Source organism: Papio anubis, chromosome 16 (genome assembly GCF_008728515.1).
Source record: "Papio anubis isolate 15944 chromosome 16, Panubis1.0, whole genome shotgun sequence".
NCBI lineage: Eukaryota > Metazoa > Chordata > Mammalia > Primates > Cercopithecidae > Papio > Papio anubis.
In genome coordinates this window covers 54,199,360-54,217,094 of record NC_044991.1, presented here as the reverse complement: position 1 = coordinate 54,217,094, position 17,735 = coordinate 54,199,360, and positions in this window count along the sequence as shown.

Below are 17,735 nucleotides of genomic sequence, written 5' to 3'. Positions count from 1 at the left end.
GAAATGAGTTTTTTAAATTTCAGGCTTTTTGACATCGACAGTTGAGGAAATTATTTACTGCCTTTAATTTGCAAGGCAGCAGTTACTAAAGCTTAATATACATATAGCCTGTGATCTAGAAATGCCTACGGGGGAGATAATCAGCTTATGTCCCCCCATAGACATGTATAAAAATATTCATAGCAACTTCGGCCATAATACTAAACCTGGAAATAACTCAGGTGTCCTCCAGTACAGCACAGAAGGCCAAGGGGGGAATGGGAATGAGAAAGTAGAGGCAGGAAGTTGTGGCGGATGCAAAAAGAGATGAAAGAACAAATGGGAGCGGAATCTTTCTGATGGAAGAGGTTTGAGTGTGTTTATAAGCATTGAGAAAAGATTCAATAAGGGGTAGAAGTTGAAGGTTCAGGAGGAGGTGCAGAGGGATAGAGTCAGATGTTCGATAGGTAGCAGGGCGTGGTATTCTAAGCCCAGATGCAGGAGTTTGCTTCAGAGAGAAAACTGGAACAGAGGGTAGGAAGATGAAGGTGTTTGTAGGTTGCTGGGGTCAGAAATCCAGAAGTGTCCTTCCTGATGTGGGTGGTGGGGAATTAGGGGAATTAAAAAGAATAACGAGAATTTGTAATAACCATTGTGGGAAATGATAAAGGGGCCAGTAAGATTGTCCAGGGGCAAATATGATTGCTAATCAGTTCCAAAAGTCCAGCTGAGAGGCTGGAGACCAGGAAATTGTGATGCTTTCTAACAAGATTCAGCAACCTGGATATGGGAACCAAGAAATTAAGAGATTGGCCTGCTCTATGTCTGGGATTTTAGGGTATAGAGAAGCCTGTGGAGCTAGTGATTCTGTGGGAGGAATACATGTTGGACTCAACAGTCCTCTTTTATTTTATTTTTTTGAGACGGAATCTCACTCTGTCACCCAGACTAGAGTGCGGTGGCATGATCTTGGCTCATTACAACCTCCACTTTCTTGAGTTAAAGTGATTCTCCTGCCTCAGCCTCCCAAGTAGCTGGGATTACAGGCGCCCACCACGACATCTGGCTAATTTTTGTATTTTTAATAGAGGTGGGGTTTCACTGTGTTGGCCAGGCTGGTCTTGAACTCCTGACCTCAAGTGATCCACCCTCCTCAGCCTCCCAAAGTGCTGGGGTTACAGGGTATAAGTCATCGCGCCCGGCAATAGTCCTACTCTTTTTAGTGATATAAGGAGATTGGTGCCTTAGACCCTGGTGAGTCTGAGGATCTAAGAAGTCATTTAAGGCTGTGGATGAGGCCTTGGAGGTCTCTCCCTCTATTGCTCCAAGCAGAGTGGCTCAGCTGTTATCTTTTGGGTAAGATTGACTTTTTTTTTCAGACAACTTTATTGAAAGATAATGGGCATCCAGTTAATCGTGAACATTTAAAGTGTACAATTTGATTAGTTTTACCTTATATGTACAACTGTGAAACTGTCACCATAATTAAGATAATCAACATAAACATAATCCCTCAGATTTCCTTATGCCCTTTTGTAATCCTTCACTGATCTGCTTTTTTCACTATAAATTGGTGTGTATTTTAAAGAATTTTATGCAAATGAAATCATAGAGTATGTACTCTTTTATTGTCTGGCTTCTTTCGTTCAGCTTAATTATTTTGAGATATTGTTTCATGTATCAGTAATTCATCTTTTGTTGCTGAGTAGTATACCATAGTGTGTAGATGCCACCATGCGTTCACCCATTCACCTGTTGATGGACATAGCCAATATTTGGCTATTACAAACAAAGCTGCTGTGAACATTCAAGTACAAGTCTTGGTAGGGACACAGGCTTTCATTTCTCTTGGGTAAATATCTGGGAATAGCATGGTCATGTGGTAGGTGTTTGACTTTTGAAGAAACTACCAAACATTTTTCCAAAATGCCATACCACTTTAAATTTCCATTAGCCCTGTATGAGTGTTCTAGTTGCTCTAGATCTTCTCTGATGTTTTAAATTTAGCTCCTCTAATAGGTATGTGATAATACCTTATAGTGGTTTTAATTTGCATTTCCTAATGATGGTGAGTTGTTTTAAGGAGCTTATTTGCCGTCTATGTATATTTGGTGAAGTATCAGTTCAAACTGTTCCCCATTTTAAAAAATTGGGTTGTTGGTTTTCTTATTATTGGCTGTTGAGAGTTCTTAATATATTCTGAATACAAGCCACTTATCAGATATATGATTTGCAGATGTTTCTCCCGGTCTGTGACTTGTCTTTTCATTCTCTTGACAGTGTCTTTTGAAGAGCAGATGTTTTTAATTTAGTTGAAGTTCAAATGATCAAATTTTCTTTTATGGATCATGTACTTGATGTTGTAACTAATAAATCTTTGTCTAACTCTGATTCACAAAGGTTTACTCTTATGTTTTCTTCTCACTGGAAACAATGCAGGAAAGAATGCAGCGAAACAATATCTTTAAAATACTGAAAAAAAAATGGCAACCTAGAATTTTGTGCCCAGCAAAAATTTATTTCAAACACGAACAAATTAAAAATGAGATGACAGATCTAAACTTAGCTATATAAATAATTACATAAAGTGTATATTTCCCTATCCTTTTGCTTTAACCTATTTTTGTCTTTATAGGTAAAGTATTGAAAGTCATGGTGAAAACTGCAATTACTTTTGAACCAACCTAATATATTTGTTGTAGCCAGCCTGTAGTTTGGTGTGCTGTCATACTTATCTTTGTTCCTCTATATGTCATACATCTTCTCCCTCAGTCTACTTTTAAGATTTTCTCTTTTACACTTAAAAAATTTGGTTATGATGTGTGTTGGATTGCTAGATTTATAGTTTGCATCAAATTTGGGAAATCTTCAGCCATTGTATCTTCAAATATTTTTTCTCATCCTTCCTGCCTGCTTTAGGGACTCCAATTACCCATATATTATACCACCTGAAGTTGTCTCATACCTCACTCATGGTATATTTTCCCCATCTTCTTTCTCTTCCTTCTCTTTGTCCTCCTTTTCCTCTAATTATTTTTTTTTCTCTGTGTGTTTTATTTTGGACAGTTTATCTTGCCATGTCTTCATGTTACTAATCTTTTCGTCTGCAATGTCTAATCTGTTGTTAATTTCCTGTAGTATATTTTTTATCTCAGATATTTTAGTTTTCCTTTATACAAGTTTGACTTGGGTCTTTTAAATACTTTCCATGAATCTATTTAACTTTTTGAATATGTGAAATACTGTTACAGATGTTTTAATGTCTTTTCTCACTTAACATCTATGTCAGCTGTGGTGTGATTTTGACGCACTGATTTTTCTCCTTATTACAGGTGATCTTTTTCTACTTCTTTGAAGATCTGGTAAATTTTAGTTGTGGATTGAATTTATAGAATTGTGGATTTTGCCTGTTTGAGTGCTGGATATTTTTGTGTCATTATAAATATTCTTGAACTTTGTTCTGGGATGCAGTTAAGTTACTTGGAAATAGTTTGGTCCTTTTAGATATTGTTTTTATGTTTTTCTTTTAGATGGGACCACTACAATGCTTGATATAGTGGTAATTTTGCCCTGCTACTAAGTCAAAACCCTTTTCAGTACTATTCCTAGTGGTCTGTGAATTGTGAGCTTTTCCAGTCTGGTTGGTGGAAACAGGTACTATTCAGGGCCATATGTGAGTGTCAGGAATCATAGGTCTAATCCTTTAGGGTGTTTTTTCCCCCAGCTTGGGTAGTTTCCTCACATTCATGCACAGATCATTGCTTTGCTGAGTGTTGAAGGGGGACTGGGTGCACATCTCAAGAGCTCTCTTTCCATGCAGCTGTCTCCTCTTTGGTGCTCTATTCTACACATTCTAGCTTCCCTGGCTCCCTGAGTTCCTTGCCCCATCTTCTCACTTCAGGGAGTTTCAGGACTCCACCTGGGTGCCCCTTCTCTTTGGCTTGGCCTGGAAAATCTCTCAAGGGAGTAATGTGAGGCAATTTTAGGACTCATTTGTTTTTCATCTCTCAGGGATCACTGTTCCTACTTATTAATGTTCAATACCTTGAAAGCCATTTTATTATATATTTTGTCCAGTTTTTTGTTTGCTTCCAGTGGAAAGTAAATCTGATCTTTGTTAAGCAGTCTTGGCTAGAAGTGGAATTCTGATAAGGCCAACTTAGAAAAAAGCTCCCTGCATATCTTCAGCTCTCCAGAAACAGATCCTGACCCATGTATCATGATTCTCCCAGGAGAAATAGGTAATGTTTGGGACACAAGGCAAGGGAGAAAGCCAAGCAAGGGTATTGTCTCCCGCAATGTCCCACAGAGGAAGCTTTAACCCGATCCTGCAGGGAAGCTCTGAAATATATGTTATGCCTCAGAAATGTCTCCAGAAGAGCAAAGGAGCCGGATTCTTAGTTCCACCCCCACTTGGCAGTCATTAATTCAGGGCCATCATTTAAGAAGGGCCCAAGGGTTACATTTAAGGGCTAAGACATCGGGAAATTTTGTGGGCTATTTGACATATCTGCCACCTGTGTGGTGTGTTTAAGGAAGAGGTTGAACGAAGGTGGCAGCATTCATTGTAGAAATAACAGCACCCATATCTACCAGGAGTCAATGAGGTTGACCATCTATATTTATAATAGTTAATTTGCCTTAGATGTTTAAGGGTAAGGCAGGATATTGAGTACTTTTTCTTTCCTTAGAGAACCCTCATCCCTCATTCATCTAAATTGAGAGACTTTTTTTTTTTTAATGGGATGATTTTTCCAGTGTCCCTTCTGTTTATGATATCTAAATATATCGTCATTAGTACAGGTGACCAGTTTGGAAGTGAGCCATCCAGAGCTCTTTGATCTGCAGGGTTGTAACAGTTGGGTTCTCCCACTGTCCCTCTCCTGGCGGAACAGAACCAACAGGATATATATATATATGTGTGTGTATATATATATACCTGTTTGGTCTGGGTCTGTTTCTCTGGGATATATATATATATGTGTGTGTGTGTGTGTGTGTGTGTGTGTGTATAACATTTTTTTCTTTATTTTTCTTTATTTTAAGGAATTGACTCACTCAATTGTGGGGGCTGACAAGTCTGAAATCTGTAGGGCAGGCTACAGGCTGGAAACTCAGGTGGCATTTCTGTTACAGTTTTGAAGCAGAATTCTTTCCTCTCTGGAAAATCTCAGTATGTGCTCTTAGGGCCTCTTAAGCTGATTGGATGAGGCCCACTCACATAATGGAGGGTAATCTCTTTTACTTAAGGTCAGCTGATTAGAGACGTCAGTCACATCTATTAATACAAAATACCTTCACAGCAACATCTAGACTAGTGTTTGAGCAAACAATGTGGTATCATAGCCTAGGTTTTCTTTTTTTTGCATGATGAGATTATAGTCCAATAGATTTTTATTGGAAATATTTCAGGTAGGGCTTTTAGGAGATTTTGCCCTACTTTTTGGGCCTGTTTTTTCATCTTGAGGTTTGTTGTGGATCCAGGTGGGTCCAATCACCTTTAGTAGGATTTAGCATCTGATCAAATTTTCTTTTATGGATCATGTACTTGATGTTGTAACTAATAAATCTTTGTCTAACTCTGATTCACAAAGGTGTGTAATGTGTCACAAAGGTGACCAACGTGTGTAAAATTGATAGAGGTCTGGTAATCCTGGGTCACATGTACCCCAAATAATTCTAAATTCATCTGTGAATAGTTGCTGGTCTTGTCTGGGTTTAGGAAAATCTGTTCTTATGGTTATTAATTCAATTCTGTCCCAAGGTTTAAATTCCACAGTTGCTTGCCTATCTGGCTCATGGGAGGGGATGTATCTTTGAGGCACCTGGCATTTAAGGATCTTAGGAATTGCTGACAAAGGATTGGGAACTGGGTAAGGGAAGAGGAGGGAGGAGTCAGCAGAAGTGCAGAGGGAGAGCAATAAGCGGGGAGAGGGAGGACTGGATCCAGGGAAGGAACTTGAGGACAAGGAGCTGCAGATTGACTAGGAAAATGTGTCTAGTCTGCTGTTAAGTTTTTCAACTTGCTCATTACCTTTGGGTAGATAATGTTTCAGTGAAGCAATTTTAAAATCGGAATTGTATCTGCAGGCCTCTGCACCCTGATCAAAGTATCTTATTCTCTTTGCTTTCTAAGGTGCCTCTCAAATGAACAATTTTGTTCAAGTCACACATTCTCCACAGTGGCCATTGGAGATCCAAATGATTCTTGATGGAGTTTGGCTATTTAGAGAGATGAGGCACAATAATTAGAATTCTAATGAAGGTTTATGTAAGAATCAGGAGTTTTTCCTGGAAGAGGAGAGGATTTTTATTCAGATGACCCCATGAGAGCCCTTGGGTACCTTGTGTCTTGGGTCCCCAGCCTGATGGCTAATGGTCTCCAAAGGGAGACCTAACAATTTGCACTTCTTGCAGAAAACCAGAGAGAACATTCTCTCTGGACAAAAGATGGCAGACAAACCTTACCCAAGTTTATTGGAGACTCACAGCAAAGTTTGTCTGAATGGATTCTGATCCACTAAGAACCACAAACTCACCAGTCTAGGAGGTTGACTTGATCAACAGGCCTGTGGGATGTATGCCTGTGTTCTACCCTGTGATTCTTGTTCTGTGACAAACAATAACTTTGACAGCACAGCAGAAAATGGAAGAACAAAAGAAAAGAAAACGAATGGTCTGATTGTACCAAAGACGCAAACAAATGGGAAGAATAATAAAAATCAGGGGCAAAACTAATAATAAATAGCTGAGAACTCACTGCAAAGAGAGTGGAGGTCAAACCTAGCGCTGACTTCCCACGCTGGTGTGGATTTGACAAGCCACAGGCGGCAAGGCACAAGAAACCTCTGCAAGTACTGCACCTGGCCAGAGGCTGACGTCCGTGGTGATGGGCAGTGCAGACTGTATCTCAGCAGGACCTCCAGGAAAACCGTGGAAATAAATGAAGACCACCCACATGAGAAAAGACAGAAGCCATTTACTCAGAACTTGCAAAGGAGTCAGCGATCATTTGCATTTGGAAGTGACTCAAAAGCAGGCAGAGACTGGGAAACTTCACAGTGGAAAAAAAAAAAAAAGGAAGACTGCAGGTATGCTGTGATTGGAGGTTGCTGGCATGGGGACACCAGAGGTGGGCGAACTGGAAGAGGGGCATCTTATATGGTTGACTGGGGAGCATATTTGACTTTTTCTAATTGGTCTTGAGTTGGAAGCAGGGGCAAAAAATAGGGAAGCTGAAAGTCATTGACCAATTCCTGGCCAGGTGCAGTGGCTCACGCCTGTAACCCCAGCACTTTGGGAGCCTGAGGCCAGTGGATTGCTTCGAGACCAGCCCTGGGCAATGTGGTGAAACTCCATCTCTACGAAAAAGACAAAAATTAGCTGGGTGTGGTGGTGCATGCCTGTAGTTCCAGCTACTTGGGAGGCTGAAGTGGGAGGATTGTTTGAGCCTGGGAGGCAGAGGTTGCAGTGAGCTGAGATTGTGCCACGGTATTCCAGCCTGAGTAACAGAGGGAAACTCTGTCTCAAAAAAAAAAAAAAAAAAAAGAAAAAAAAGAAAAGAAAGTCATTAACCAATTCCTGCCCACCATTCTGGGTTGATTACTGCAGGGATTTGGCTTCCTGCGCTGGTTGCTGCAGACTCTATTATTGTATACAGTCTGGCCATTGTGGATTTGTATGTTAAGTCCCTGAGGAGGTATTGTTGCGTTGTTCCAAAAAGTTCACAGTCAGGGTAAGAAAATTAGATGTACATTCAAAAACAAGATAGTCTGTTCCTGGGATCAGGCATCTGCATGAGGCCAGGCTGAAGGTCAGGCTGCAGGTAGAGGGAGGGCTGGGTTGTATTCAGGTGAGGGTTTGGGCTGTGGATAGGTGAGTGGTCAGAGTAGGGCTAGGGAGTTGGCCAGAAGCTTCTTTCAGAGGGTAGGTCACCAATGTAGGACTGACTCAGTGACCCTGGCCCAATTAGCCCTGTCTCTGACCAGCTCTGATTTAAGGTCATGCTCTTCCTACTTTCCTGACATTTTGTTGGCATGAAGAAACTTCCTCCAGTTGCACCTGGTCCCTTGAGGGAATTCTTTTAGGCATAGTCTAAGGTTGGGGAGGAAGTGGCATGGCTTTGATAACAGGCAACTAGGGTGAAACTGTAGCCTGCAGTCTCTCCCTGCTGTGTGATGAAAGCATCATCCCACCTGCACAGAAAGGTGCTCTTAGACCCCCTCCTCTGACAAGCCAGAACTGCCCCTGTGCCATTGTGTTAAGAATCGAGATGCTGTGACTGGCTGATCTCTCAGGTTGGTAGGGGTGTGAGGAGATGGTGGGAATGAAAGGGGGCTTTGTTCCTTTCATTGTGCTGTTTAATGCATTTCCTTCTCCATGAAACGTTGGCTGTCGGAGTAACTATCATCCGTAATTTTCGCTCATTGCCTATCTAGGGTGATTGAATTGAGGGGTAACCTCACTTACTGTCTTATCACAGTGCCTAAAAGGCTACAGTATTGCTCTACTCTTTCAGGTTGAACATTGCTTTCTTTGTTTTTTGTTTTTGTGCCTCAGCCTCCTGAATATCTGGGATTATAGGCATGTGCCACCATGCTGGCTATTTATTATTTATTAATTTATTTATTTTTGTATTTTTAGTAGAGATGGAGTTTTGCCATGTTGGCCAGGCTGGTCTTGAACTCCTGACCTCAAGTGATCCACCCACCTTGGCCTCCCAAAGTGTGGGATTACGGGTGTGAGCCACCACACCTGGCCAACGTGGCTTTCTACATCTTCATTAATTCATGCCACACATATTTATTACAGGTGCAAACTATGTATCAAGTACTTTGCTGGTTATTGGGGATAAAATGTTGAGTAGGACAAAGCCTTGACTTTCATGGATCTCACAGTCTATTATAGGAAACAGGTGATAAGAATAAAAGTGCAATGAGGAACACACACAGGGTACCGGCCAGGATAATGGAGGGGATGGGTTACTTAGGTGGAGGGGAGAGGGCAAGCCTATCTGAGGGTGGGACGTCAAATGAGATTGGATATTGAGGAAATGCCAGGTTCTGAAGAGCAGATGAAAAACATGTGGAAAAGCCTTGGCATTCCTGGCACCAAATGAAGGCTGGTGAATTTAGAGCACAGAGGATGAGATTGAGGGCACGAAGTGCAGCTGGAGAGGAAGCTGGGGGCCACTTGGAGATGCAGAAAAGTGCAAATATAAGAGGAGGCCCAGGAGGAGTTTAGGTAGGAATGTTACAATATGATTGGGTTTAGGCTTTATAATAGTTTCATTTTATGGCCAGGCACAGTGGCTCATGCCTGTAATTCCAGCACTTTGGAAGGTTCAGTCAGGTGACTCACTTAAGGCCAGGAGTTCAAGACCAGCCTGGGCAACATGGTGAAACCCCATCTCTACAAAAATACAAACATTGGCTGCACTCTGATGGTGTGGGCTTTGTGGCGCACACCTGTAGTTCCTGCTTTTTGGGAGGCTGAGGAGGGAGGGTTTCTTGGGTTTTTTATTTTTTTGAGACGTAGTCTTGCTCTGTCACCCAGGCTGGAAATGCAGTGGCGCAATCTTGGTTCACTGCAACCTCTGCCTCCCGGGCTCAAGCAATTCTCCTGCCTCAACCTCCTGAGGGAAGATGTCTTGAGCCCAGAAGTTGAGGCTGCCATGAGCCATGTTTGTACCACTGCATTCCAGACTGGGCAACAGAGTGAGACCCTATCTTAAAATAAATAAATAAATGGTCTCATCTATAAAACAAAGTCATGATTGTTGCTTTTATAAAAATGACCATGTGCATTACAAACATTTCACAAAATAGGGAAAAGTAAACTAAGAGGAGCAATGATTCACCATGATGTCTATTTTTAACCCATTCCTTTGGGTGCCAGGCTACGAATGGCAAGAATAGGAGTGGGAACTCATTCATTAGTCACTTATTGATTAAACAAATACCTGTGAAGCACCTACTCTGTCACACACTCTTTTCAGCTGTGGGATGTGGCGAACACAGCCAAGCAGGTTCCTGCATTCTTGGGGAGGTACAAGGAAACGAACAAGTTGGATGCAGCTGGTGATTAGTGATATGCAGACAGCCAAACAGGCTAACACAACATGGAGGCAGTGTCTTGAGATTCCTAATGAGAGGATCTCTCTTTGAAGGGGTGACATCTGAGCTACGATATGAATGACAAGAAGGAGACACGAGAAGAAGCCAAGGCTGTGGGCAGGAACGAGTGTGGGGGCCGGGCTATGGTGGGCTTTGTGGGTGGTAATGAACTGCCTGGGCTTTGTTTTAGATGTGATGGGAAGCTATAGAAATTCATTCAGAACTTTGTACACAACCAGGCAGGAGCTGATGGTAGCTCTGAGAGGGAGAGGAGTCAGTGTTGAGATGTATTTTGGAGGTGAACTGACTCCTGATGAACTGGATGTGGAGGGGGATTGAGGGAATGGAAGGCGTCAGGGATGACTCCCAGATTTCTGACTTACATAACTGGCTGAATGGTGGGAGGTACTATTTACTGACATGGGGGAGAATGGAGAGGGGGAAGGAGGACATTTTTAGTGAACATTGAGAGTTAATGTTGGGACAAATTAAATTTGAGATGTTTTGAGACAGCCAAGTGGAGTATGGAAGCATTTTTTTTTTTTTCTTGAGACAGGGTCTTACTCTGTTGTCCAGGCCAGTGAGTGATCTCAGCTCACTGCAGCCTCGACCCCCTAGGTTTAAGTGATCCTTCTGCCTTAGTCTCCTGAGTAGCTGGAACCTCAGGTATGCACCACCATAACTGGCTAATCTTTTTTTTTTTTTTTTTTTTTTTGTAGAGACGAGTTCTCCCTATGTTGCCCAGGCTTGTTTCAAACTCCTGGGTTCAAGTGAACCTCTCGCCTCAGCCTCCACCAAAGTGCTGAGATTACAGGTGTGAGCCACTGCACCTGGCCCTCAGGAGGCATTTTGATACTAGATTAGAGTCCTGAGGAGAGGTCTAAGGGAAGTTAATTTGGGAGTGGAGGGCACACAGATAGCCTAGGAAATGGCTAAAGTCACCTGGGAAAATAATGCAGGTAGAGAGCAAAAAAATGCCTCTGGAGGTACAAGATAAAGGAGGAAGAGCTGGCAGTGGAGCAGAGGAAGAACTGCTAGGGAGGTTGGTGGAAACTTGGAGCGTGGCGACATGAAAGCAGGAGGGAATGAAGCTTTAAAAGGGAAGATGTGGTCAAAGATACTGAATGATGCTGAGAAAAGAAAATTATCCGTTGGTTTGGTAACATGGAAGTCCCTGGGGACCTTGACAAGAACATCTCCCGTGTCATGTTGGAGGAGGAGCCAGGTTAAAGTGGATTGAAGAAGGAACACGCAGGCAGAAGAGGAAGCTTGAAGAGCCAATACGTATGTGAAAAGATGCACAGTGCTACCACTAATTAAAGAAATGCAAGGGAGGCAACAATGAGACATCATTTCTTACCCATCTCATTGGCCAACAATCAAAATGTCTTATGGTAGGTGTTAACACTGAAGTTTTGACTGGGGCTCCCAGTGACACAGATGAGACATCCCAGAGACAGATCCCTGTAAGTAGAGTTTAAAAAGGAAATGGTCCCCAAGGCTGTGATTCTTGGGCCCCAGAATCAGAGCAAGGAGACAAGACGGGCCAGACAGTGAAAAAGAGAGGACTGGGTGAGGAGATTCCTCTGGAATGTGCCAGTGCTCTGTGGTGAGGCCTCACCATGGATGCCAGGTGGAGAGGGGTGCAGGATGTAGCTTCCTCACTTCAAGGTTAGCGACTTGGTCAGCTCATGCTGCTGTAACAAGTACCATAGATTGGGTGGCTTAAACAACATTTATTTCTCACAGTAATGGAGGCTGGGAAGTTCAAGGTCAAGGTTCTGGCTGATTGAGCGCCTCCTGAGAACCCGCCTCCTGAGTTGTAGACAGTCGCCTTCTCACTGTATCTTTGCATGAGGAGGAGAGAGATCATCTCTCATCTCTTCTTATTTTTTATAATATTTTATTTATTTATTTTTTTGAGACAGGGTCTCACTCTGTCACCCAGGCTGGAATGTAGTGGCGCAATCACAGCTGACTGCAGCCTCAAACTCCTGGGCTCAGGTGGTCCTTCCAACTCAGCCTCCTGAGTAGCTGAGACCACAGGCACACACCACCATGCCAGGCTAATTTTTGTATTTTTGATAGAGATGGGGTTTCACCATGTTGCCCACACTGGTCCTGAACTCCTGGGCTCAAGTGATCCTCCTGCCTTGGCCTCCTAAAGTGCTGGGATTACAGGGGCAAGCCACCATGCCCAGCTCATGTCTCTTCTTATTAGGGCACTAAATCCCATAATGAGGGCTCTATCCTTTGGAATAATTACCTCCCAAAGGCTCCATCTCAAAATACTATCACGTTGTGGACTAGGGCTTCAACATATGCATTTTGGAGGGCCACAAAAAGTCAGTCCGTAGCAATTAGCAAGCCTTCTGGGGAGGTTTGCTGTGTGTTCACTACAGTTAGAGGCACAGAGAAAACTCACACTGAAGAAAGCTAAAGTGACAACCAGCAGTAGGAACTTTGTCTCATTTCTGATCTCAGGAGGGACATGTCTTAGTCAGTTTGGACTGCCATACCAACATACCATAGACCGGGGTCCTTAAGCAACAGAAATTTATTTCTCACGGTTCTGGAGCCTGGGAAGTTCAAGATCAAGGCACCAGCGGACTCAGTGTCTGGTGAGTGCTCCCTTCCTGGTTCATAGAGAGCCATCTTTTCACTGTGTTCTCACATGGCAAAAGAGGCCAAGGATCTCTCTGAGGCCAAGGATCTCTCCGGGGTCTTTTCTTTTTTTTTTTTTTCATAAGGGTACTAATTTCATTCGTGAGGGCTCCACCTTTGTGGCCTAATCACCTCCCAAAGGCTCTACCTCCTAATACCATGACATAGGGGATTAGGTTTCAAAAACATGAATTTGAAGGGGATACAACACTCAGTCTATGGTAGAAAGGTTTAAATTTGTCGTTTTTTTCTTTTTTCTTTCTTTCTTTCTTTTTTTTTTGAGATGGAGTATCGCTCTGTCACCCAGGCTGGAGTGCAGTGACGCAATCTTGGCTCATGGCAACCTCTGCTGCCCGGGTTCAAGTGATTCTCCTGCCTCAGCCTCCCGAGTAGCTGGGATTACAGGCGCCTGCCACCGCGTCTGGCTAATTTTTGTAGTTTTTTAGTAGAGACGGGGCTTCACCATCTTGGCCAGGCTGGTCTTGAACTCCTGACCTTGTGATCCACCCGCCTTGGCCTCCCAAAGTGCTGGGATTACAGGAGCAAGCCACTGCGCCCAGCCTCAGCTTTTTATTTTATGTAGGGCTTTTGTTGATATTATTCTTTAGCTTAAGGAAATTATACTAAATTATACTATTAGTTTGTTAACTGTGTTTTCAAAAATCATAAACAGGTGTTGAGTTTTATCAAATGCTTTTTCTGCATCTATCGAGAATCCAACTCTGAAACTAAGTAGAGTCTTTGGAATTCTCGTGGTGCTGAGGAGGCAAAAATAAATTTTCAAAGCCTTCCAACAGGGAGGGACATCAGTGAACATCCAGACTTTCAGGTTAGACCTGTGAAGATACCTCAAAGCATCTCCATCCCTGGTTGGATTAAGGCAATTTTCTCCACTGTGTGCCATAAAAAAAGAGTTATAACATAATCCTAAACTGTCTATAATTTTTCTTAAACAATGTCTGATATTCAATCAGAAATTACCAGGGATATTAAGAGGTCAAAGCAATTGACTTGAAATCAAAGGAATAAAAAAAGCCCACAGGAAATCCAGATACTGAATGTATCAGAGTTTTAAATAACCATGGTTAGCATGCTTAAGAATATAAGTGATAAGATGGAGAATTTCACCAGAGAACTAGAATCTAATTTAATAAAAATTAAGAGAAATTATTCTCTAAGCTTATCTGGAAATTTCATTTATACTTTCCACCACCCTCTTTTGCCAAAGTATTTTAACGAAAATCTGTGAATATCGATTCATCTGTAAACACTTGGTGATGTCCTATATTTTTTCCTTGCACAAACACATGAGTGCTTTATGATCATTTGAAACCTGTACATATATGCTTTCACATTTTTGGGTTTATTTTGTACAGTTTACAATTAAATAAAAAGAGTGGTCTATATTCACTGTCATCATTTCTTGTAAACACCCCATCCCTACCAGTTCCCTCCCTCCACCCTCTTCAAATATTCCTTGCAATGGAATACATATTTTTTTCTTCAGAGACAGAGTCTTGCTATGTTGCCCAGGCTGGAGTACAGTGACTATTCATAGGGTATCATAGTGCACTGCAGTCTCTAATTCCTGGGCCCAAGCAGTTCTCCTGCCTCAGCATTTCAAGCAGCTGTGACTACAAGCATGTACCACCACACCTGGCTGGAATATTTTTAAAGTAAACTTTGTATTAAAGTAATACATATATAGAGAAACATGCACATATCACAGGCAAACAGCTTGCTGAATTTTCATAAAATAAACACACCTGTGTAACCATCACCCAAATCAAGAAACAGAATGTTTTCTCGCTCCTTTCCTGTTGGAGACTTCCAGGGGCATCTGGACCTTCTCAACTGCAAGTGTCCGGCAAATATTTATTCAAGTAATTAATAAAGGAATACTGGCTGGCTTTCGTTTTAGTTCCACGTTGAAACTTGAACCAGCGAGCGACCCGCTATCAGTGGACCTCCATCAAAGGCATGAAGGCTGACTCTGAATGGGAGCAAGGAGTTGTTATGGCCACCTGCAATCAATTTCTTCACAAACAAAGTTAAAGTAGACATGGGTTTATAATTACAAATGCTTGCAGAGTCACTTTGGGTGTGAAGAAGCCAGTAGGCAGCATTTGGCAAAGGAATTATTCTTTTTTTGTACAGTCATTCTTTGGCTGCTCTTCTTTGCTTAGGCCTAGTCTTTTTATTTATTTAAAGATGACAGATTTGTTGGTATAGATCATATACCACACAGTTCACCTATTTAAAGTATACACTTCAGTGGTTTTTAGTAAATTCACAGATGTGTAACCATCATTAAAGTCAGTTTTAGAACATTTTTATCATCCCTTTATAAAACCTTCTATCCATTAGCAGTCACTCCCCATCCGTCCACAGCCATTTTCCCTCATTCTAGGCAATCATGAATCTATTTTTTTATCCCTATAAATTTGTCTATTTTGGATATTTTATATAAATAGAATCATATGATCTCTTGTGACTAGCTTTTTTCACTTAGCATAATGTTTTCAAAGTTCATCCATGTTGATGGATGGAACTTTAGCATGTATCATCACTTCATTCTTTGTATGGCTGAATATTATTCCATTCCATTTAAAATAGCTGATTTAACTGGGCATGATGGCTTATACCTATAATTCCAGCACTTTGGGAGACTGAGGCAGGAGGACTGCCCACGAGTTTGAGATTAACCTGGGCAACATAGTGAGACCTCTATCTCTAAACAAACAAACAAAATAAAATTGCTGAGTTGAAGTCTTTGTCTAGTAAATTTGCCATCTGGATTTCTTTAGGAGCTGTGTCTGTTGATTGCTTTATTCCCTGTATATGGATCATATTTTCTTATTTATTTGCATGTCTCCTTTTTTGTTTAAATCTATATGTATAAAATAATATAGTGTGGCAACTTCAGAAATCAGATTACTGATTAGCTTAAGGAAATTATACTACTAGTTGACTAGCTGTGTTTTTAAACATCATGAGTTTGTTGTTGTTGCTTGTGGTGTAGATCTTGTTGCTGTCTGTTTAATGACTTTTCTGAACTTATAATCTGTATTCTTTGTCATATGTGGTCACTGAAGTCTCTGCTTGGTGAGTTTAGTGGTCAGATGATGACTGGGCAGAGATTCCTTACATGCTTGAAACCAGTAAGTCTCCCAGTCTTTGCCAAGGGGTCCCTATGTGAGTGTTGGGAAACACTTTTAACACTCAGCCAGGCAAGTGACATGCCTTTCTCAGCCTTCATTTGCTTGTACAGGTCCTCAAATTCAGCCAGAGGTGAGGGCTGAGGGCCTCCACAGGGCTTTCCTGAGCATGTGCACAGCCCTGAGCATGCATGTGGCCTTTTAGGTTCCTGGAAATATGTCAGAGATTTTCAAAGCCCCCATGGACATCCCATTCCCCAGCTCCTCCTTTTTGGTTAGTCTAATGTTTGCTCCAACTGTTATCCACCACCTTACATAGTGTGAAGTTAAACATTTGTCTTTAATTGTTTTCAATATCTCCAAGGGGAAAAAACCTTTTCACCCTGAGAAAGTACTGAGTCAGGTTAAAAAAAAAGAAATTGAAATAAAGAGAGTCTTGCAAGTGGGATCTTCCAGGGAATTACCACACATGTCAAATAATGACAATTCTTTAGGATTGAGACTTTGAAAGTGTTCCAGCTCTGTCTTGCTCTGTCTGGTGGCTGCCAGGATGCTACTTCGCTCTGTGAGTGCAGGATGTTCTTTTTCTTTTTTCTTTTGAGATGGAGTCTTGCTCTGTCACACAGGCTGGAATGCAGTGGCACGATCTCAGCTCACTGCAACTTCCGCTTCCCAGGTTCGAGTGATTTTTCTCCCTCAGCCTCCTGAGTAGCTGGGGTTACAGGCATGTGCCACCATGCCTGGCTAATTTTTCTATGTTTAGTAGAGATGGGGTTTTACCATGTTGGCCAGGCTGGTCTCGAACTCCTAACCTCAAGTGATCCACCCGCCTTGGCCTCCCAAAGTTCTGGGATTACAGTTGTGAGCCACCGTGACTGGCCTAGGCTGTTATTATTATTATTTTTCCTTTTAGGCTGTTCTTTTTTAAGGCAATTAAGGAGCGAGGGAGTGGAAAATAGGAAGGGGCAAGTTAAAATGCCACAAAGCTTGCTGTTTTTAATGAGATTCGGTCATTTTTCTTGAATAAATGCTCTGTTAACAATGAACTCTGGTTAAATTTCAGAGTTCTAAAAAAGTTGATTCTGACCATTTTTTTCTCAGCCAGTTTTTCATTGCTTTTGTGGAGGACAGAATTTTCAGAATTCTCATTTTTGCTGACGTCACCTCTTGTATTAATCTGTTCTCATGCTGCTAATAATGACATATCTGAGACTGGGTAATTTATAAAGGAAAGAGGTTTAATTGACTCACAGTTCAGCATGGCTGGGGAAACCTCAGGAAACTTACGATCATGGCAGAAGGGGAAGCAAACACATCCGTCTTCACATGGTGGCAAGAAGTGCCGAGTGAAGTGGGGAAGAGATCATCAGATCTCATGAGAACTCACTCACTATCATGAGAACAGCATGGGGGAAACCACCCCCATGTCTTTTGGGGACTTCTGGGAATTTTTTATCATTCTTAAAAAAAGACACAGGGAAAAGACAGTAAGTTTTAGAAATGATTGTTTCTGATGTAATGCTTGGAATACGTGCAGCCATCTTGGGACCATGAGGCAACTCAGATTGAAAGGTTAACGTGCCGGGGCTGGCAGAATAAAAAGATGGAAGGATTCTGGGTTCTTGATGATTGTGTTGAAGTACTTAATCAATGGCAGCCCTGGAGCTGCCATTTTGTCATGGAAAACAATACATGTCCTTATACACTATTTTGAGTTGGACTTTCTGTTATTTGGATCCATAAGTGTCATAACTGACACCATGAGGCTGGAGGAGGTTGGAAAATGTACATATATCTTCAGACATATTGCCATCCCCAA